The 22,532-nt window shown below is 36.6% G+C and overlaps 3 non-coding genes across 3 annotated transcripts; all 3 read left to right on the top strand.

Annotated features, from left to right (window-relative positions):
* Nucleotides 1-9,834: 9,834 nt before the first annotated feature.
* On the top strand, nucleotides 9,835-9,941 carry LOC136221022 (small nucleolar RNA R71). The gene has a single exon (XR_010684815.1). It is a non-coding gene; the product is annotated as a small nucleolar RNA R71 (small nucleolar RNA).
* A 4,315-nt stretch (nucleotides 9,942-14,256) lies between these two features.
* On the top strand, nucleotides 14,257-14,363 carry LOC136221112 (small nucleolar RNA R71). Its single transcript, XR_010684900.1, has one exon. It is a non-coding gene; the product is annotated as a small nucleolar RNA R71 (small nucleolar RNA).
* Nucleotides 14,364-20,283: 5,920 nt separating this feature from the next.
* LOC136221003 (small nucleolar RNA R71) lies at nucleotides 20,284-20,390 on the top strand. The gene has a single exon (XR_010684797.1). It is a non-coding gene; the product is annotated as a small nucleolar RNA R71 (small nucleolar RNA).
* The last annotated feature ends 2,142 nt before the right edge of the window (nucleotides 20,391-22,532 follow it).

Genomic DNA, 22,532 nt, shown 5'->3' on the forward strand with positions numbered 1-22,532 from the left:
GCAAAATCTAATATAACGAAATCGGTAGGAAAAATAAATTTGTCAACTTTAACTAAAACGTCCTCAATTATACCATATGGTCTCTTAGTGGTTTGATCCGCTAATTGCAAAACCATATTGGTACGTTTGATATCTTCTTCTAAACCTAACTTATTAAAAATAGACAACGACATTAAGTTTATACTTGCTCCTAAATCACAAAGACAACTTGGGAATTCAATATCTCCCAACTTACACGGAATAGTAAAACATCCGGGATCTTTTGAGTTTAGTAGGCAAATTGCTCGACACTATGAAACTACAGTCCTCAGTTAGCGAAATGGATGAAATTCCTTCCCAACTAATTTTCTTCAAAATTAAATCTTTTAAGAACTTACCATAGTTAGGAATTTGCGTAATCGCATCCATAAACGTCAAATTAATGTGCAAATTTTTAAGTTTGTCCAAAAATGTTAAAAGTTGTTTGTCATAGTCCTTATTTCGGACTTTGTGTGGAAAAGGTGGTTAGGGTACAAAAGTTTTTGTACCTGAGTCAATTGGTGAACCTTTTGTGTTTAGTGTATCTTCTCTGGATTTTGGTACATCAGTTCCTGGTAAAGTCGAATCTCCGGGCATTTCCGGACCTAAGTAATTTTTCCCTGAACGAAGAGTGATAGCCTTTACATGCTCTTTCGGATTTTCTTCTGTATGGCTGGGAAGACTTCCCTCTTTTCGGGATGGAATTGATTTAGCAATTTGTCCAATTTGAACCTCCAAATTATGGATGCTAGATGAGTGGTTTTAATAAGCTGATCAAATTTATTCTCGATCCATTTAAAACCATCGTCGTGATTACTTATTTTTCCACCGATAATGTTAAGCGATTTCCGCAAGTGCACGGTTTCGCTTGTAGTAATAAAAATATCGATCCCACAGGGATACGTTTTTTAACGAAAAAACTTATTTTTTTGAATCTGTTAATTTCGAACTTGTTAGATTTACTATTAAATGTAAATGAAAAGTGAAAATTGGTTTAATTGAATTTGTGAACTTTGAGTATTTGAAAATGCTGGAATAAGATTTTATATTTAGAATAAATCGATTGTTAGAAAGGTCTTCTGATTTTAAGGATGAATTTTACAAAACAGGAACATTTAGAACTTTTTAGAAAAACGAATGAATTTATTCATTTGCATTAAGCAAAGAAAACAACTTAAACTTTGTATCAATTATGATGATGAAATAAATGACGGAACCTCTAATTAATTGGCTTTGAACGCGACAAAACCCTTTCGGGATAGTTGCCCTTACTCAAATTAAAACTCTTTCGAGATGATAATTTGCCTAAGTGTTCAACAAAGTTTCCTTGTAATGATTTTGAATTCAAGTGCATATTAATGAAAACACCAGCCTCACTTATATTGGATTGGTTACCATAAGTGCTGCATAACGATTTGTCGAATAGAACGGACTTTATTAGATGAAATATAAATTGATACAAGTTTACAGAGAACAAGGAGCATCGAGTTCTTCGAGGGCGTGCAAGTGAAGGGCTTGATCGGTTCCGCTTCCTTGGGTTTCCTAAGAGGTTGTCAGGCTCAGGGGCGAACACTCTACTCAATCTTCTCGCTGTAACTTCGTAATAGGGATTCGGTCGGCCACTACCATGATGCAAACTAAAACTGGAACAATGTCTAAACGCTACTGATTTGTAATTAAACTATAAACAATATGTGTACCTCATCTTGTTTTGTACAGAATCTAATTTCTAACTCTCGAAATGTGTTTACTTAGAACTTCGACATAAGTTCTACGCTCTGATTCTATATCTATATTATAACATTTCACTGCCACTTTTTCTCAACATCAACTCTTTATTTATAGATGTTGAAGGGTTGTGTTTGAAGTGATGTATCCGTTGGTTAAGAGTCGTGTCCGTTGTGAAAGGATGTCTTTATCCACTTGAACGAACACGTTTCTTGGATTTTCAGCATGTGTTAAATGCTCTTTGTAAATTTTCTGCACTTACCGAGGATGGTAATCCGCGGCCGTGAATGACGTAGCATTGAGTTGAGCTTCGGACGAAAGGGAGAAATAGCTATACCACGCGTGTCGCGGCCGTGGATGTGTATCCGCGGCCGCGGCTCGGTAAGTTTTCTCACTTCTTAGCTTTCATTCGTGTCTTCGACTTGGCGCTTTCGATTTACGTCGTCTTTGACTCCTTTTGTAGGGTTTTTTCTTCTGTTTTAGATCCTTTTTCGTTCCTATTTGGATTTTACCAAATATTTAGGTACCTTGCAAGAAAGAAAGATATTCGAGAGTAAAAGTAATCTAAACAGATATAAATAACACGAATTTGTAATAAAAATGATGTAAATGTTAATGATATTTTAGGTATATTTTGGGCTTAACAAATCTCCACACTTAATCTTTTGCTAGTCCCGAGCAAAATTTCACTGAATTTATTCCTTAACTAATCTCTTTATGAAAATAAAACATATATCTTTGTGTTTACCTTTTAAATTAGTTAAGCCGAAAAGACTAACTTTGCATGGCAAATTTATACGCAAAATATCAAACTAACTTAGTATAAGTACGATATATCATTCGTCTTGTATTTCAATGTTTAAATTGAAGTATTCGGGACGATGTAAGCACGCATGTTATTGAGTCTTTCATCTCAAGGCATTTCAAAGCACCAAATTTCCTTTCCCAAACTTGAATTATTATATATGAGTATTAAGTTTAATTTATTTGCTTAGTTACGCCCGTGATAAGGGTAACTTTATATGCATTTGTTTTGTGTTCGCTTAAGAGGTATCGACCATGCCATGGGTGGACGCAATCGTTACTTTAAACTTTAAACACGCTTAATTTTTTTATTATTTAAACGTTCCTTTCATATCTCGATTGTGATAAGGGTGGTCGCAACCGCGGCCAAAAGTACGCTTTATTTATTAATTTCTTCCCTTTCATACCTCGATTGTGATAAGGTTGGTCTCAATCGTGGCCAAAAGTTAAGAATACGATTTATTGATTATAACTTGGGAAAAAGAAAATTAGCACATTCATCCTATATTGACTTAAAATTCAACATGTATTATGGCTATAGTTTCCTTAAAAACTTCAATTGGTGTTAATGTAAGACAAAATCAAAATCGAGCTAAAAATTGTTAGTTCAATTTAATGCCTATAAACCTAATTGAAAATTTAAAATAAGATTTATTATATCATGAATTTCATGATATGAAATAGAGATTGAAAATAAAGAATTTTTACTTAAATACATTTACTCGAGACAATTTTTACTTAAAATCGTGTCGAAGATTTGTGAAAAATTTGAAAAATATTACCCGTATAGAAATATTTATTTCTATCGATAATGATAACCTAAAAATAATCATAAAAATTTTAACTTATGATTAATTTATAAATGTAAAAATGATATTTCATAAAAAATGTTAATTTTTTTCATTTGTTGCAATATACTTAAAAGTGTTGCAATATACGTTGCATTTTGTATTTTTGAAAACAAGTGTTGCATACATTCATTCATTCATTTGTATACATTCGTTCATTCATTCGTTTGTATAAAAATGATATATGTATATATCTCCTCCCACACTTAAATTGGACCATGTCCTCATTGGTGCAAAAATGGAGATAAAACGTTAAAGATAAAACAAACGGAAAGAAATGAAAGATATAGCAAAGAAAACAAGCATCATAAAATTAAATTAAAACTGAAATTGTACGAAACATAAGAAAATAAAAATGTACGAAACTGAAATGAAAACAAGATAAGATAAAAATTAAAAATAAAACCTAAGCATGCGGCGGGGAATTCGGAGGTGTTGGTGAAGTTTCCACATTTCAGCGTCGGAAAAACGAAAGCATCCGATGCCGAGTCGATCTATGCGCACGCCTCAAAGAATTGAGGTTGTCATTCATCACCATGTTGTTCTCCACCAAATCATCAATCCGTAAATTCATTTGTCGATTATTGGCATTGATTTGGTTCAAAATTCTCCTTAAATCCACCGGATCATTATCTTGTGTTGCTTGGGCTTGTGGGGCGTCTTCCGCTCCGTCCTCCGCTCCTTCTTCCTCGGTACCTACATTATGAGAACTAGAAGCACCTCCACCCATAGTGCCACGAAGATGAGCAATACGGGTAGCATAAGAAATAAAAACCAGAGGAGCCGTAGAAACCAACAAATGAGCCCGCTCAAGAGCCGCAATGTCCAAAACCGGAACATATCCATGGTAGGTGGACATATCAAAAGTAGCCAATTCATCCCGTGCTCCCAAAACAATAGCGGTTATGAAATTACCGAGAGGGACTTGAGTGGTATGAGCCCTCGAAGCACGATATAAATTGTCAAAAATCATTCCAATGCTATCAACCCGTAAACCCTTGAACAAACAATCCCAAACAAACAAATCCCGGACTTGAATCTTCGAACTCTCAACACGACCAAAAAGTGAAAAACTCAAATACTTGTGAAAGAAGAACACACAATTGTCCTTAATCAACTTGCTTGAAGTGTTTTTAGAATCAAAAGAAGTTTGGTCGGAAAGAGTTTGCCAAAAAGAGTTATTGTCAAAATCCCGAGGCTTATCATAAAAATCACTAGTAGGGAAACCAAACATGTTACCCATAGCTTCATAATCAACGGTATAGGTGACACCATTATTCCGAAAAGAAATTTCAGTCCTCTTTTTGTTCATCGTCAAAGTAACCAAAAATTCAACCACATACTCTTGAATTTGTGGAAAACGCATAGAAGCAAAAGTTTCTCATCCCAAAGTTTCAATAAAAGCAGTAATTTGTGTAGTGAAGTTCAACTTCCTTACCGAATCAAAGTCAAGAAACGGCATATCCACGAACTTACGATTGGCGTTTGAAAAGTGCTTGAAACGTCCAACTTCTTCTTCAGAATGAATGTCGAAATAAGCCCCGCAACTAATCCTTAGGCGATTAGCCTCAGTGACAGTCGGCTTGTGTCCAACACGCTTTGCTCTAGGCATGGTTATGGTGTTTAGGGTTTAGATGAAAAAGATGAAAAGAGAGAAAAGCTTGAGGTTGAAGATGAAGTAGAAGTGTTGTATATAGACTTGAATTGAAAGGGGTAAGTGATTAAAAAGGGTAATGATGAAATTGGGAAGAGTAAAAGTGAAGTATTGGGAAGAGGCAAGAGTAGGGAATTGGTTAAAATTGGAGGTGGTGTAAGGTTTGTGTAAGGAATAGGTATATATATAAGGTTTGAAGAGGAAGTTTAATAGGTAGAGTAGGAATAGGAAGAGTAATGAGTATAGTTGGAATAGGAAGAGGTGTAAGTAGAAGAGGAATAGGAAGAGTAATAGGTAGAGGTTGAATAGGAAAAAGGTTGAAAATTAGGCCAAAAATCCGGATTTGGAGTTGCCTTTAACACGCGTGTCGCGGTCGTGGATGTGTATCCGCGGCCGCGGATCGCGTTTTTCAGCCAATTTTTTCTTTGAATTGTTGTGGGAATTTGCTGAAGTTACCGAGAAATACACCATTCGCGGCCGCGAATCGCGTTTGGCAGCGAATTTTTTGTCTGAATTTGGAGTAAATTTGCTGAAGTTACCGAGAATCCATTAATTCTCGGCCGCGGATCACCTCGTGGCTACCCAAATCTGCATATTAACTCCATTTCGTGCATTTTCTTGATAAATCCTATCCTGAACTCCTTAAAAATGTTATCTGTACTTAAAAACATAAATATAAAACATTAAATGATAAGGAAAACCAAAGGTTTATCCTTATTAATGGAAAAATAAATGAAAAATGCTTTAATTAATGGATGTTAAATTAAGAATAGGAAAGGTTTGGAACTAAAATTAATTGAAGCATTTATGTACATGTATTAATGTAAGTTAAATGAATCTTTATTTAAGGAATTGAAACTTAGTTATTAATCATTTAATTAGTAATGAATGGATTAAGTTTGCATTTAATAAGTGCATTAGTTTAGAATTATGGAATTAAATGTTAGTTTAACCAAATAATCAAAAACAGGAAATAATGCAAAAGAGAAAGATTTTTATTGAATAGAAACATATTTACAAACAAACGAAACAAAAGCTATGCTAAAAATTCGTCCCTTTCAATCGGGATTTTCTTAGCCCTATAGCGTTCTATTTTCAACTGCACGAAGGCTTGACGTTCTTGTGCAGAAAGAAAATTGGGTCCTGATCGAAATACTCGTTTCACTAGACCTTCATATTCTAAAAACTCATAGTCTAGCATTGGGAAAGATTCAACATCACTCCAAGGAACAGAAATACTTCCCTTGGTCCCTAGAATTATTCCACATATAATATTCCCGAATCCAACCTTCTTAGCCTTGGATCTAGATGCGGCAACAAGACCCTCCATCAGAATTTTTGAAGAATCAACCACGTTGCCTTGAAATATATCGCCAAGGACATAAAGATCAGATTCTTGGATGACACTACTGAACGTGCGACCGAACAGGCTGTGACTCAGAAACTTATGCAAATATAGCATAGAGTTGGAATAGAAAGACTTATTATAGGCAAGTTTTGGGTGGAAAGGCCAGATGCCGGTGAGCATTCGCCAAATATCAGTGGACGTCATATCTCTTCCATGATGACGTTTGGTAGTATCCTTCAAGGGAAAACCAAACCAAGCATGTAATTCTGGATATCCAAAAGTGAAAGTTTTGCCATCCCGACGAAAACTAAGACGCACCCGACGCTTGTTAACAAAGCGAACCGTACAGAAGAACTCTAATATCCAGTCTCCAATTATAGGAAACTTCATATCAACAAATCTGGCCCATCCTAAACATTCCATGTAGCGACTCATATCTTCTTTAATTCCCAACTGATCGTTAAGAAAGTCATCCATATATAGCATTCCGACAAAGAATGTGTATCGAAGCTTCAAGAAGCGCCTTCCCTCATCATGATTGAAAATGGGAAAGTTACATCCGTAACGCTCTGATATATCAACATGCTTATTGCGTGAAGCAATAACTTTCTTAGATGAAGTGTTTGAGGAAGTCATGGTGTTTGGAATGATTAAGGAAGAAAGGTTCTGAACTTAATTTCTGGGTTGTTGAATGGTAAGAAAATCAGAGAATTGTTCTGATAGAGATGAAAAGAAAGTGACAGAAAATTGAACCTCTAGAACATATTTATAAAATCCTAGGACGAAAAGAGGTGTTGTTTTTGAAATGAAAAGGCATGAAACAACCCTTTTAGAAATGAAGAAACTTAATGCTTCGTTTCTGAAGAGTTGCATCTGCTGGAAAAAGGGTCAATTTTTGCATAATTTCCCCGTGTCGCGACCGAGGATGCTGACCCGCGGTCGCGACACGCTGATTTCCTTGCGGAAATCAGTTGTCAAAACTCCAAATTTCTGATCCTCTACCGAGAATCCTCATCCTCGGTAAGTTCAGAAATTTTCCTTTCAATTTGAAATCAGAATTCTCAACTGAGAATCTGAAATCCTCTACAAGTCCAGAAATTTTCCTAGCTACTAATTATACCCAAATTCTTAACTGAGAATTTTAAATTCTCTATAAGTTCAGAAATTTCTTACCTCCTTAAGAATTCTATATATGTGAATCCTCAACTGAGAATTTCAAATTCTCAACTGAGAATCACTGAATTTCTTCTAATTCTCATTAAATTCCTAAAAATTAATTAAAATCATGACTTGTATATATTTTTCTATATCTAAAATTCTAATATAAAATGATATAATCTAAATAAAACAAAAATAAAAATAAAAAATAATAAAAACTAACTATTAGAAAAATGAAATGATTTATATGTCAGGAAATCTTGTTACGAAATTAGTTCCTATTTCGGAAATATTTTCGTAATAAATTTTACATCGATTACCGTTAACTTTAAAACGATTACCGTTGGTTTCCTCAAGTTCCAAAGAACCATAGTCGAATGTTTTGATGACTAAATACAGTCCGTCCCATCTGGACTTAAGTTTTCCTGGAAATATACGAAGCCGTGAATTAAATAACAGCACCTTATCTCCAACATTAAAGTGTTTGACTTTGATCTTGACATCGTGCCATTTTTTCACTTTTTCTTTATAAATCCTCGCATTTTCATACGAAAGGCGGAACTGGTCCATCTTCTCGAATCAAAGGTTCTGGGTCCTTATCTTCTAATTCTTCACCCATTATAGGTTCCATTATTTCTTCTCTTTGAACAATTTCATTAACACATTCTTCAACTAAATCAAGCTTCATACAAGCGAAATCCTCCATAGGATATTTCATTGCTTGATTCATATCGAACTCGATCTTATCGTCACCTATTCTTAAAACTACTTTTCCTTCCGACACATCAACTAGAGCACGTCCCGTGTTCATGAATGGTCTACCAAAGATTAGCGGACAATTAGCATCATAAGCAAAATCTAAGATAACAAAGTCAGTAGGAAAAATAAATTTGTCAACTTTCACCAAAACGTCTTCAATTATACCATATGGTCTTTTAGTGGATTGATCCGCTAATTGCAAAACCATATTGGTACGCTTGATGTCTTCTTCTAAACCTAATTTCTCAAAAATAGACAATGGCATCAAGTTTATACTAGCTCCTAAATCACAAAGACAACTTGGGAATTCCATATTTCCCAAAGTACACGGAATGGTAAAGCATCCGGGATCTTTGAGTTTAGTAGGTAATTTGCTTGATACTATCGAACTACATTCTTCAGAAAGTGAAATGGATGAAATTCCTTCCCAACTAATCTTTTTTGAGATTAAATCTTTCAAGAATTTTCCATAGTTAGGAATTTGCGTAATTGCATCCATGAATGTTAAATTTATATGCAAATTTTTAAGTTTATCTAAAAATGATAAAAGTTGTTTATCATGGTCCTTATTTCGGACCCTGTGTGGAAAAGGTGGTTTTGGTACAAAAGGTTTTGGATTAGAGTCAATTGGCGTATCTTTTTGTTTTAATGTATCTTTTTTGGATTTTGGTAAATCATTTTCAGGTAAAGTTGAATTTCCGGGCATTTCTGGACCTAAGTAGTTTTTTCCTGAGCGAAGAGTGATAGCCTTAACATGCTCTTTCGGATTTTCTTCCGTTTGGCTGGGAAGACTTCCCTCTTTGCGGGATGGAATTGATTTAGCAAGTTGTCCAATTTGAACCTCCAAATTATGGATGCTAGATGATTGGTTTTTGATAAGCTGATCGAATTTATTTTCGATCCGTTTAAAATCATCGTCTTGATTACTTACCTTTCCATTCATAGCATCAATAAATTTGTCGATTTTTGAAGATAAAGTGCTAATCGTATCTCTTGTTTGATTTTGATAATTATTTATCCGATATTGATTAGCATTTGCATTATTATTATTATTACCATCTTTCCAGTTAAAGTTAGGATGATTTCTCCATCCAGGATTATAAGTATTAGAATAAGGATTAGTAGTTTGGTTTTGTCCTTGGACAAAATTTACCTGTTCTATCTCATTCATACCTTCGTAATCAATGTCTCTCTGGATTGGATCATTAGGATCGCATGGTGCCATAAATTTATCAATTTTGTGCGATAAGGCAGAAAATTGGGCTTGTAACATTGCTACAGGATCAAGATTCATTATACCTTTAACCGATGATGTACCTGAGGATGATGGTTTCGCTGTTGGTATATGTCCACGCTCTGCGGGCCACATACTGCTGTTGATTGCCATTTCCTCCAAAAGTTCTCTTGTTTGGGCGAACGTCTTCTTCATAAATAACCCTCCAGACATAGCATCTAATGAACCTCTAGTCGTAGGATTTAATCCATTATAGAATGTCTGCATTAAAAGTGCATCTGGCAATTGGTGGTGTGGGCATAAACGTTGAAGTTCTTTAAAACGTTCCCAAGCTTCATAAAGAGTTTCATTATCATTTTGTGTAAAAGATGTCAACTCTTTGATGACTCTTGCCGTTTTTGCTAAGGGAAAATATTTTTGTAAAAATGCTTGGGCTAATTGGTCCCAAGTTTCAAATGTTGCAGCAGGCATAGAAGTTAACCAAATTTTTGCCTTATCCTTCAAAGTGAAAGGAAAGAGGCGAAGTTTGATTGCTTCGGCTGTTACATCAGTAATTTTAAAAGTGTCACAAATTTCTAAGAAATTTGTCAAATGTGCATTAGGGTTTTCGTTAGGTAGTCCATAAAACGTTACGTTGTTTTGCAACATATTAAGCAAAGCAGACTTAATTTCAAATTGATTTGCGTTTATACGGGGTCTAACTACACTATTAGTTACACCGGCCATTCCTGGCCTAGCATAATCCATAAGTGTCGGTGGATCGGCCATAATCTCTGGCTGGTCTGCTTTGGTTTTTAAGGGTGTTTTGTCTTTGTTTTTGTTGTTTTTCTTGTTTTTCTTAAGTGTTCTTTCAATTTCTGGATCTAAAGGATCTGGTGGCGTGCCCGAATTTCGCAAACTGCGCATGAACTTGAAATTGTTACACGAGCCAAACTACCTTCAAAACAAAATTGAAAACAAGTATGTTATATAACTGAAAATAAATAAAATATAAAAATTGTATAAAAATAATGTATAAACCTATATTCGAAAATAAAATACGAAAAATAAAAATTTTGTCAAAAATTTTGGCGTATCCCCGGCAACGGCGCCAAAAACTTGTTGAGCGATTTCCGCAAGTGCACGGTTTCGCTTGTAGTAATAAAAATATCGATCCCACAGGGATACGTTTTTTAACGAAAAAACTTATTTTTTGAATCTGTTAATTTCGAACTAGTTAGATTTACTATTAAATGTAAATGAAAAGTGAAAATTGGTTTAATTGAATTTGTGAACTTTGAGTATTTGAAAATGCTGGAATAAGATTTTATATTTAGAATAAATCGATTGTTAGAAAGGTCTTCTGATTTTAAGGATGAATTTTACAAAACAGGAACATTTAGAACTTTTTAGAAAAACGAATGAATTTATTCATTTGCATTAAGCAAAGAAAACAACTTAAACTTTGTATCAATTATGATGATGAAATAAATGACGGAACCTCTAATTAATTGGCTTTGAACGCGACAAAACCCTTTCGGGATAGTTGCCCTTACTCAAATTAAAACTCTTTCGAGATGATAATTTGCCTAAGTGTTCAAGAAAGTTTCCTTGTAATGATTTTGAATTCAAGTGCATATTAATGAAAACACCAGCCTCACTTATATTGGATTGGTTACCATAAGTGCTGCATAACGATTTGTCGAATAGAACGGACTTTATTAGATGAAATATAAATTGATACAAGTTTACAGAGAACAAGGAGCATCGAGTTCTTCGAGGGCGTGCAAGTGAAGGGCTTGATCGGTTCCGCTTCCTTGGGTTTCCTAAGAGGTTGTCAGGCTCAGGGGCGAACACTCTACTCAATCTTCTCGCTGTAACTTCGTAATAGGGATTCGGTCGGCCACTACCATGATGCAAACTAAAACTGGAACAATGTCTAAACGCTACTGATTTGTAATTAAACTATAAACAATATGTGTACCTCATCTTGTTTTGTACAGAATCTAATTTCTAACTCTCGAAATGTGTTTACTTAGAACTTCGACATAAGTTCTACGCTCTGATTCTATATCTATATTATAACATTTCACTGCCACTTTTTCTCAACATCAACTCTTTATTTATAGATGTTGAAGGGTTGTGTTTGAAGTGATGTATCCGTTGGTTAAGAGTCGTGTCCGTTGTGAAAGGACGTCTTTATCCACTTGAACGAACACGTTTCTTGGATTTTCAGCATGTGTTAAATGCTCTTTGTAAATTTTCTGCACTTACCGAGGATGGTAATCCGCGGCCGTGAATGACGTAGCATTGAGTTGAGCTTCGGACGAAGGGGAGAAATAGCTATACCACGCGTGTCGCGGCCGTGGATGTGTATCCGCGGCCGCGGCTCGGTAAGTTTTCTCACTTCTTAGCTTTCATTCGTGTCTTCGACTTGGCGCTTTCGATTTACGTCGTCTTTGACTCCTTTTGTAGGGTTTTTTCTTCTGTTTTAGATCCTTTTTCGTTCCTATTTAGATTTTACCAAATATTTAGGTACCTTGCAAGAAAGAAAGATATTCGAGAGGAAAAGTAATCTAAACAGATATAAATAACACGAATTTGTAATAAAAATGATGTAAATGTTAATGATATTTTAGGTATATTTTTGTGGCTTAACAGATAACATCTATAAATTTATCGATTTTAGAAGATAAAGTGCTAATTATTGGTCCCGTCTGATTAGTTCCAAGGGGGGGTTAGGAACTAATATAACTTTTTCGTTTTAATTATGCTGACTTAATGTAATTCTTTGAGTTTCACAACTCAGTTTTGGTCAGCACGGCCGAGTGAGGCGTAAGATGGCTTTAGTCAGATACTGACTAGAGCTGTTTTACTTGCGAGTTGGGAAATGACACTTTTGTGATCAGCTTCCATCTCAGCACTCTGATTTACTCAGTATCAGTTTAAACAATTTATATACTGAGTAAATATAACAAGCAACACATACAAATATATATTGAGAGAGAGTTAGAAATTACTCAGCGCGACTTATCCTGGTTCGGCCTCTTCGCCTACGTCCAGTCCCCAGAATCCCCCCGAGCTTTTTCAATTCAATACTGAGCTCTTTAAAGGTAGAGCACAAACCGTTTACAAGGCAGTTGAATATGCAAGAGTACCGTCCTCTATTCGTCTACTCAACTCCTACTAAGTGCTATAACCGAACACCTAGATTTCTCTACCGCTGAGTACTTAAAACCGAGTACTCAACACCACTCTCTCAATTTTACAATTGATACAAACTTGTTCTTTTTCAGACAAAGAACACTTTAGATGATTACAAAATCAAACTAGCTTTTACACAGAGATAGAAATTTGGTGTAAGATATTTTTCTTGTATTGATGTGCTTTTTATGTGTATGTTTTTTCTCTTGTATTTCGGCAAAGGATCCAAGAAGTGTACTTGTCCTTTTATAGATGAAATCTGAAGCAGAAATGATTTGAATCTGGAATTGTCTGTTGGATTCAAACAGCTTTTTCTTGCGACATGTTCTGGTCAGCTTCAGATTTGCAGGCCAATCCTGTCGTCTGAATTCCGCAGGCGCCAAGCTTGTCTTCTTCTCACAGGTTTGTCTTGTAGTGCAGGTTTCGTCATTTAGCCATCGGACATTTGACCCATGCGTCTCGAAACCGTATCCATGCATAATTCCAAAGCTTCTAAATTGGTGCAGATCACAGTCAGAGCTTGTCTTTTAGCAAACGGATCATTGGTGCTGTCCTTAAGATCATTCAGCATGACTTTGATAGCCGTTGTCTTTGATTGTTGCCAATTCCGACACTGAGTTGCCTTTCACTCAGCTTCCACGGTCAGCTTCGTTCTGCAAGATATAGTTCCAAAGAAGACTTTTCTTCTTTTATGCTGAGTTGCTTTTCACTCAGCTTCTACGGTCAGCTTCGTTCTGTAAGCTTCAGTCCTGAAGAAGACTTTCCTTCTTTCGTACTGAGTTATTCTTTACTCAGCATGTGCTATGTTATCATGCTGACTACGTTCTGTCTTAATTTGATTCCTGTTCTTAAATATTTTTATACTTAACATTGAACAAACGCGTTAGTATAATTAAATCAAAGCACTTAAATTTAATTGTCTTAATAATGGATTAACTTAAATAATTTTGTCAGATCAAAATCATGTTGGAAAGGTGTTTCAACACTAATCATATCTCTTGATTGATTTTGATAATTATTGGTACGATTTTGATTAGCATTGACATTATTGTTATTATTATCCTTCTAGTTAAAGTTAGGGTGATTCCTCCATCCAGGATTATAAGTATTGGAATAAGGATTATTAGTTTGGTTTTTCCCTTGGACAAAATTTACCTGTTCAATTTCGCTCATACCTTCATAATCCACATCCGTTTGGATTGGATTACCGTTAGCATCGCATGGTGCCATAAACCTATCAATTTTGTGCGATAAGGCAGAAAATTGGGCTTGTAACATTGCAACTGGATCAAGATTCATTATACCTTTAACTGATGATGTGGTTGAGGATGATGGTTTCGCCACTGGTATATGTCCATGTTCCGCGGGACACATACTGCTGTTGATTGCCATTTCCTCCAAAAGTTCTCTTGATTGGGCTGATGTCTTCTTCATAAATAACCCTCCCGACATAACATCTAATGAACCTCTAGTTGTAGGATTTAATCCATTATAAAATGTTTGCATTAAAAGTGCATCGGGCAATTGGTGGTGTGGGCATAAACGTTGAAGTTCTTTAAAACGTTCCCAAGCCTCATAAAGAGTTTCGTTATCATTTTGAGAAAAAGATGTTAACTCTTTTATGACTCTTGTGGTTTTTGCTAAAGAAAAATATTTTGATAAAAACGCTAGGGCCAATTGTTCCCAAGTTTCAAAAGTTGCGGCTGGAATAGAAGTTAACCACTCTTTGGCTCTATTCTTCAAAGTGAAAGGAAAGAGGCGAAGTTTGATTGCTTCGGTAGTCACGTCTGTTATTTTAAAAGTGTCGCAAATTTCTAAGAAATTTGTCAAATGGGTGTTAGGATTTTCGTTAGGCAACCCATAAAATGTTACGTTATTTTGCAACATATTAAGCAAAGCAGGCTTAATTTCAAATTGGTTTGCGGTAATTCTGGGTCGAACTATGCTATTGGTCACACCGGCCACCCCTGGCCTAGCGTATTCCATAAGTGTTGGTGGATTTGCCATAATATCTGGCTTGGTATTTGTTTTAATGGAGTTTTGTTTTTGTTTTTCTTGTTCTTTTTAATGGTTTTTTTCAATTTCTGGGTCTATAGGGTCTGGTGGAATGCCTGATCTTCGAGAACTGCGCATGAACTTGAAATCTTGCACGAACTGAAACTACCTTCAAAACAGAATTTGAAAAATAAATATGTTAGTAAAGTAAAATTAATAAAATATAAAAGTTTGAATAAGTATGTATAAACCTAGATTCGAAATAAAACACAAAAAATCAAAATTTTTGTTAAAAAATTTGGCGTTCCCCAGCAACGGCGCCAAAAACTTGTTGAGCGATTTTCGCAAGTGCACGGTTTCGCTTGTAGTAATAAAAAAGATATCGATCCCATAGGGAACGTTTTTCAACAAAAACTTATTTATGTGTAGATTAAATACGACTTAAGGTTTATATAAATAGATAATCGTTATTTGAAATTGGTTTTGAGATTGATTGAATAAGAATTAGGCTAGAATATGTAGAATGTTAGAAATCAATTCTGTTTTGAGTATGAATTGCAAAATAGAAACGTTTAGTGTTTGAATTAAGAGATTAATTGTATTTGTTTGCATTAAGCAAAGAAAACAACTTTAAACTTTGTATAAATTATAAAAATGTAATAACATAAACTCCTTCAATTAAAAGGCCTTGAACTGCAGACAATCCTCCTACGGTAGGGTTAGATTGCTACCTTAACCAAATTAATACTTATTTGTGCAAGAATTAATTTGCCTAAGTGTTCAACAAAGTTTCCTTATAATGATTTTGAATTTAACTACGTTTTAATGAAAACACCAGAACTCACTTCGGATCATTTACCATAAGTGCTACATAAAAATTTATTGAATTGCATGAACTTTATTAGATGAAGTATGAATTTGATACAAGTTTACAGAGAATAAAAAGCATGGAAGCATTCAAACGACATGAGAGTTTCGGGTTGTCAATCCTTTCCTCAAACCTCACTAGAGTTTGTCAGGCTCGTGGGTCGAATCCGCTACTTAATCTTCTCGCTGAATCTTCGGAATAGAGACGGGTACTTCTACTACCAAAATGTAAACTAATATAAACAGTTCTTAATCTAAATCTAAATGCTACCGTGTTTGTAATTATTTGATAAACAATGTGTGTACATCATATTGCTTTTTACAAAATCGAACTTCTAACTCTGGATCGTTTGACTCATAATTTCTGCATTAATTCTGTACTAAATCTTCTCTTCAATAATATATTTAACTCTGAAATCAACTCTTTATTTATAGATGTTGAAGGGTCGAGTTTAAGGAACGTGTCTACTGCGAAGAGACGTTCTTATCCAATCGAACGGACGCGTTTCTTTGAAAACAAACAACTATATATTGTGCTGCCTGAATTTCTGAACTTACCGAGAATATAAATTCTGGGCCGAGAATGGAGAAACAGTTTTTCAGCCTTCGAACGAAATGGGGAAGTATCTAGGCGATGCGTGTCGCGACGGAGAATGGAGGATTCTTGGTCGTGACATGGGATGTTTTTCTCCGTTTCTGACTTCGTCCTCGTTTCGGTGCGTTTGATTTTCGTCGTATTTGACTCCTTTTGTAAGGGGTTTCCTTCGTTTTTGACCTCTTTTCGTTCCTATTTGGATTTTACCAAATATTTAAGTACCTTCTATGAAAGAAACACATTCGGACGTAAAAGTACTCTAAATAGATATAAACAGAATGATTTTATAGCAAAACTGATGTAAATATAAATGATATTTTAGGTATATTTTGGGCTTAACAAGCACTCATTACAAGTACTTATAAACATATTGGCATCTTTGAAAATGGTCGGCCAGAAGAAACCTGATTGGAGCACTTTGGCTGCTGTTCTGCTTGCACTATGATGTCCACCAGCTTCTCGATCGTGACAATGGCTCAAAACGGCATGTCCTTCTTCTTGGGCGATGCATCGACGTATGATCTGATATGCGCACAACCTGAAAAGATATGGTTCCTCCCAGAAATAATATTTGATTTCCGTATAGAACTTCTTCCTTTGTTTAGTAGACAGGTTATGAGGTTTAATTGAACTAGCAAGGAAATTTACAATGTCAGCAAACCATGGATTAAGCTGTAGAGAATACAAATGCTCATCTAGAAAAATCTCGACGATTTCTAGTTGTTCCTGGCTGTTCTCAGGAGAAATTCTGGACAAATGATCAGCAACTACGTTTTCTGTTCGCTTCTTGTCCCTGATCTCGAGGTCAAATTCTTAGAGCAAGAGTAACCACCGTATCAGCCTCGGCTTGGCATTTTTCTTTGCGAACAGGTAGCGTAAGGCAGCATGGTCTGTGTAGACAACTACTTTTGACAAAACCAAGTATGGAAGGAATTTGTCAAAAGCATACACTACTGCAAGAAGCTCCTTCTCTGTCGTGGTGTAGTTCTGTTGAGCCTCGTTTAATGTTTTGCTCGCATAATAGATAGGCCGGAACTTCTTCTCAATCCTTTGCCCGAGAACAACTCCTACACATGTATCGCTAGCATCACACATCATCTCAAATGGTTGTTCCCAGTTGGGTCCCGCTAGTATTGGTGAGTTGATCAGCTTGCCCTTTAATAGTTCAAATGCTTTTACACAGCTTGTGTCAAATGAGAAGTCCACATCTTTATGTAGCAAAGCTGACAATGGTAACGCGATCTTTGAGAAATCCTTTATAAATCTTCGGTAAAACCCCGCATGTCCAAGGAAACTTCTCACATCTTTGACATTAGTAGGCACAACAAGCTTTTCTATCACTTCTACCTTGGCTTTGTCCACTTCCATCCCTTTTTTAGAGATTTGATGCCCGAGAACAATGCCGCCCATAACCATGAAGTGGCACTTTTCCTAATTTAGGACTAAATTGGTCTCCCTACATCGCATTAGCACAACCTCCAGGTTGTTCAGACAGCTTCCAAATGAGTTTCCATAGACGGAGAAATCATCCATGGAGATTTCCACAGTCTGTTCCACCATATCGTGAAATATTGACATCATGCACCTCTGAAATGTGGATGGGGCATTGCATAATCCAAACGATATCCATCTGTAAGCATAAGTCCCGTAGGGACAGGTAAAGCTTGTTTTCTCTTGATCGTCACTATGGATGGAAATCTGGTTGTACCCCGAATATCCATCAAGGAAGCAGTAAAATGCGTACACCGCCAATCGTTCCAACTTCTGATCAATGAAGGGCAAAGGGAAGTGGTCCTTCCTAGTTGCCTTGTTGAGCTTTTTGTAATCCACACATACTCACCATCCTGTTATGGTCCGTGTGGGAACCAATTCATTTTTTTTCATTAAGAACAACCGTGGTACCTCCTTTCTTTGGCACAATATGAACAGGGCTGGTCCAGACACTGTTAGAGATGGGATAAATGATTCCTGCATCTAACAGCTTGATCACTTCTTTCCTTACAACCTCCTTCATGTGGGGGTTCAGTCTGTGCTGTGGTTGGATTGACGACTTGTGATCTTTCTCCATCAGAATTCTATGAACACACACTGCTGGACTAATGCCTTTGATATCATCAATTTTCCACACAATAGCATCCTTGTTTCTTTGCAATACCTCTATGAGTTGAGCTTTCTGATCAGGGGTTAGCTTTGAAGATATAATCACCGAGCTTCCGCTTGGTGGTTCAAGAAACACATACTCTAGGTGTGATGGCAACGGTTTTAGTTCAGGTTTTGACAATGGCTCAGTGGGTATTTCAGGTGGTTCTTGATGAGTAGGAACAGTGGGATCCAGAGGAAGTGTTGACAAGTTGGTTTCAATGGAACAGCCTGTTCCTTCACATAAATTCACTTCTTCTCCCAAGAGAGCTTCCAGGGTGTCATGTCCCTGTTCCTGCGAAGTAGAAAGATTTTGGAAATCATCTAAAAGATAACAGGTGTCATCACTAGTGTTAGCTCGTCTCATAGCCTCATTCATCTTGAAAATGATTTCCTCCCCATTAATTCGCAAAAATAATTGTCCTTCTCCTACATCAATCAATGCTTTACCCGTTGCTAAGAACGGTCTACCCAAGATAATAGGAACATGCAAGTCCTCGCCTATGTCCATTATGATAAAATCAACAGACAGTATGAATTTTCCTACTTTGACCAATACATCTTCCACGACTCCCCTCGGGTAACATACAGACCTATCAGCCAACTGAATGGACATTCTAGTTGGTTGTGGTTCTCCTAGCCTTAACTTAGCATACACGGAATATGGCATTAGGTTTATACTTGCTTCTAGGTTATATAATGCATTTTCAATATTTAACTTGCCAATTGAGCATGGAATAGAAAAACTCCCTGGATCCTTCAGCTTTTTCGGAAGCTGCTGCTTATTCTGAAGTATTGAGGAGCAGTCCCTGTTCAGTTGGATCATCGAGATATTTTCTAATTTCTTCTTATTGGACAAGATATCTTTTAAGAATTTTGCATATGTGGGCATCTGGGCAAGTGCTTCCACGAAGGGGATGTTGATATGCAACTTCCTCAAGGTGTCTAGCACTTTTGAATTTTGCTCTTCAAGCTTCTTGTTTATCAGCCTCGCCGGATAAGGTACAGGTGGTACGTAAGGAGGAGGTGGTGTGTACCTCTTCCCTTGTTCCTCCTGGTCTCTATCTGCGGTCAATTCTATCCTGGCTGGCCCTTCTTGGCTAGGAATAACTTGTTCCTTTTTTTTCTTCAGCATTTTGAGATGTACCTGCACACTCAGCACTTTTATTAGTTAACAGATGAGGGTGAGTTTCCATACCAGACCGCAGAGTGATAGCCATGACATCTCCTTTAGGGTTTGGTTCGGTATTACTCAGCATTATCCCTTTTCCTTTTGGCAATGACACAGCAAGTTGATGGACTTGTGTCTCCAAATTTTTGATTGAAGCCTGTGTTTGCTTCATGAATTGCATCATCATGGTCTTTATGTCCTGTTCTACATCCTCCTTTGGTGGAACAGGCTGTTTATAAGGTTGCTGAGGTTGCCTCTGGTAATGTCCTCCTTGTTGCTAGTGATACCTTGGTTGTTCCTGCTGATTTGGTTACCCAGTCCATCCGAAGTTCGGATGATTTCTTGTGGTTGGGTTGTATGTATTGGAGTATGGGTTTGGGTGGTTCCTTTGATTATAGCCAACATAATCACAATGTTCCTGCTCAGCTTTCCCTTGCTTGACTCTAAGACAGTTGATGTTGAAGTGAGGCCCTCCACAAAAATCACAAACATCATTGAATGGTGGTTCACTGTGAATGGATGATACATTTATTTTGTTGAGCTGCCTTGCAAGCTGTTCCACCTGGGTGGTCAATTTTGACACAACATCATCATCCGTCGTTCTTTTTCCTTCACTCCTGGCTGAGTGCCAGTTATAACTTATGCTTGCGACTTTCTCAATAAGGTCGTACAAGGCTTGTGGTTCAAGATCTTCGGGATTACTATTGGCAATGGATTCAATCTGGATTTTATAAATGTTGGTGACTCCATTGTAAAAATTTTGTACTTGCATCCACATGGGAATGCCATGATTTGGTACCCTCCTCAATAGCTCTTTGTACCTTTCCCATGCCTCGGCCAAGGATTCATCCTCTTCTTGTACGAAACGAGATACCTCATTTCTGAGTTTGATGGCCTGTCTAGGTGGAAAGTATTTCATTAGAAAAGCACTGGCCATCTCTTCCCAAGTGGTAATGGTTCCTGGCTGTAAGTTCTTTAGCCAGTTCTCTGCTTTATCTTTGAGAGAAAAAGGAAATAGCTTTAGCCTTATCACATCATCGGAGACTCCTCGGTTTGATCGGAAAGCGTTGCATAGTGTAATGAACTCCTGGATATGACCGTTTGGGTCTTCCGATTGGTATCCATTGAATTGCACTGCTGCCTGCAACATTTGTATCATAGATGCCTTCACTTCAAACATGTTGTTCCCTTCGTCAGGCAACACAATGCATGACGAGTGTCCCTTCGTGGTCGGTCTGGAATAGTCTCCGATCCTCATAACTGGAGGATTGTTGTTCTCTCCTTCATCTTCTTGATTAGGTTGAACTGGTTGTTCTGGTGGTACTCTTCCAGCCATCCTTCTTTCTCTTTGTCGCTCTTTTTGTCTTGCTCGTCGAGCTCCCGCTTGGTTTCGTCTACACGTTCCCTCTAAATTAAGATCGATAGGAAAAACTGGAGGTCCAGCTCTGCGCATAGACAGTGGGAGAACTACTTCTGGCTGCACTACTTAGCAAACAGATTAAAACCACCTTGTTTCATAGGAATTTTCAGATAAATTTTGTTGCTTTCAATCCTCGACAACGCTCCAAACAGACTCTAGTAAGCACTAGATACAAGTAATAAAGTGATAAATAGAGTATCGTCTCCACATGGATTGATGACCAAATTTTACTAGAAAAACCTTGCAGAATAGGGTGTTCGTGGTGTGTGAATTCTTTATATTGAGAGATATTATGAATAGGTAACAAAGTCAATGATTTAACTTATAAAAACGATTACTTGATAATGGATAAAAGGTAGAACATGTTAGGCACAATGGAACAGACTACTTTAAGTCCCTAAACATCATATTTATTCATGAATGAAGTAAAGTGAAGTTAAGGTTTCTTCTTTAATGCTCACTTAAGTCAACTCTCGTGTATTCTTAAGATTCTAAGACTTACTACAACCATAAGCGTCCCTAAGGTTGGTTCTTTCTTGCATTACGGTCGAAACAACATTTCAGTAAAAAAAAAACCTTGATACAACCTCCTAACATTCCTGCTTCGGGGTTGGATGTTTGATAAAAAGTCCAGTGAAGATGAAAGCAGTTCCCTATCATTCATCTAACACTAGCATACATGCATAAGCAATGGAGTAAGAAGCTTCATCAAACACATCATAAATTATCAACATTCATTCATAAATAGAAAATAAAGAGCTTACATAACCAGCCCTAACTGGCCGAACCAGTTCAAAATGACTACTCACTCATACTACCGAGTGAACAGTCTGCTTCCCGTCTACAGAGCTCCATCAATGGAGTCATTATCTTCCTCGAGAGCTCTTCTCTCTAACAAAACGTCTATTTTTAGTTCACAAAAGGTCTTTGTTTCCTTTTCCCCACTACGTCTATTTAAAGGAGAAAAGAACAAACGGTACCGAAAGTATGTGATAAAATATTACAAAAACCAAATAAATTGTTCATAGATCCTAGATTACTAGAAGTGGTTAAGATCCTTTTGACCATTGAACACTCAAGGGTCGAACACTTTTGTCATCATGCTTCTTTTCCTGCCTTTCCTGCCTGCCGCTCCTGTCGTCTGTCAAGTCGCCATCCGTCATCAGAAATGCAGCGTTAGACCGCTGGATCATAGGTTGCTCATCTCCTCATGGTTTGTGCCAAAACAGGCTGCTTACAGTCTGTTTGACTTTATCTTTCCTAATCTGCATAAAAACACTTATAAGACCTTCTTTTCCGTAATTTAACCCTAAAAACACCCTTAATTCATCATAAATAATATGTTATATTGTAGTTAAATTCATGCCTAACACACTTAAACTATCACAATACACTGTAGCCTGATCATGATGTAGACCAAGATCACTAACCAGTCCTTTAAGCCAAATCCCCTCCTTAGCAGCTTCAGTTAGTGCCATATACTCTGCTTCCGTAGTAGACAAATGTTGGAGTTTAGTGTCCTAAAGACAATTGTTTTATGATACAAATATTAATGAATAAATTGTTTATTTAGTCATTTGTTTAATCAGATATATAACATTAAGATGTAAC

Source organism: Euphorbia lathyris, chromosome 2, assembly GCF_963576675.1.
Source record: "Euphorbia lathyris chromosome 2, ddEupLath1.1, whole genome shotgun sequence".
Lineage (NCBI taxonomy): Eukaryota > Viridiplantae > Streptophyta > Magnoliopsida > Malpighiales > Euphorbiaceae > Euphorbia > Euphorbia lathyris.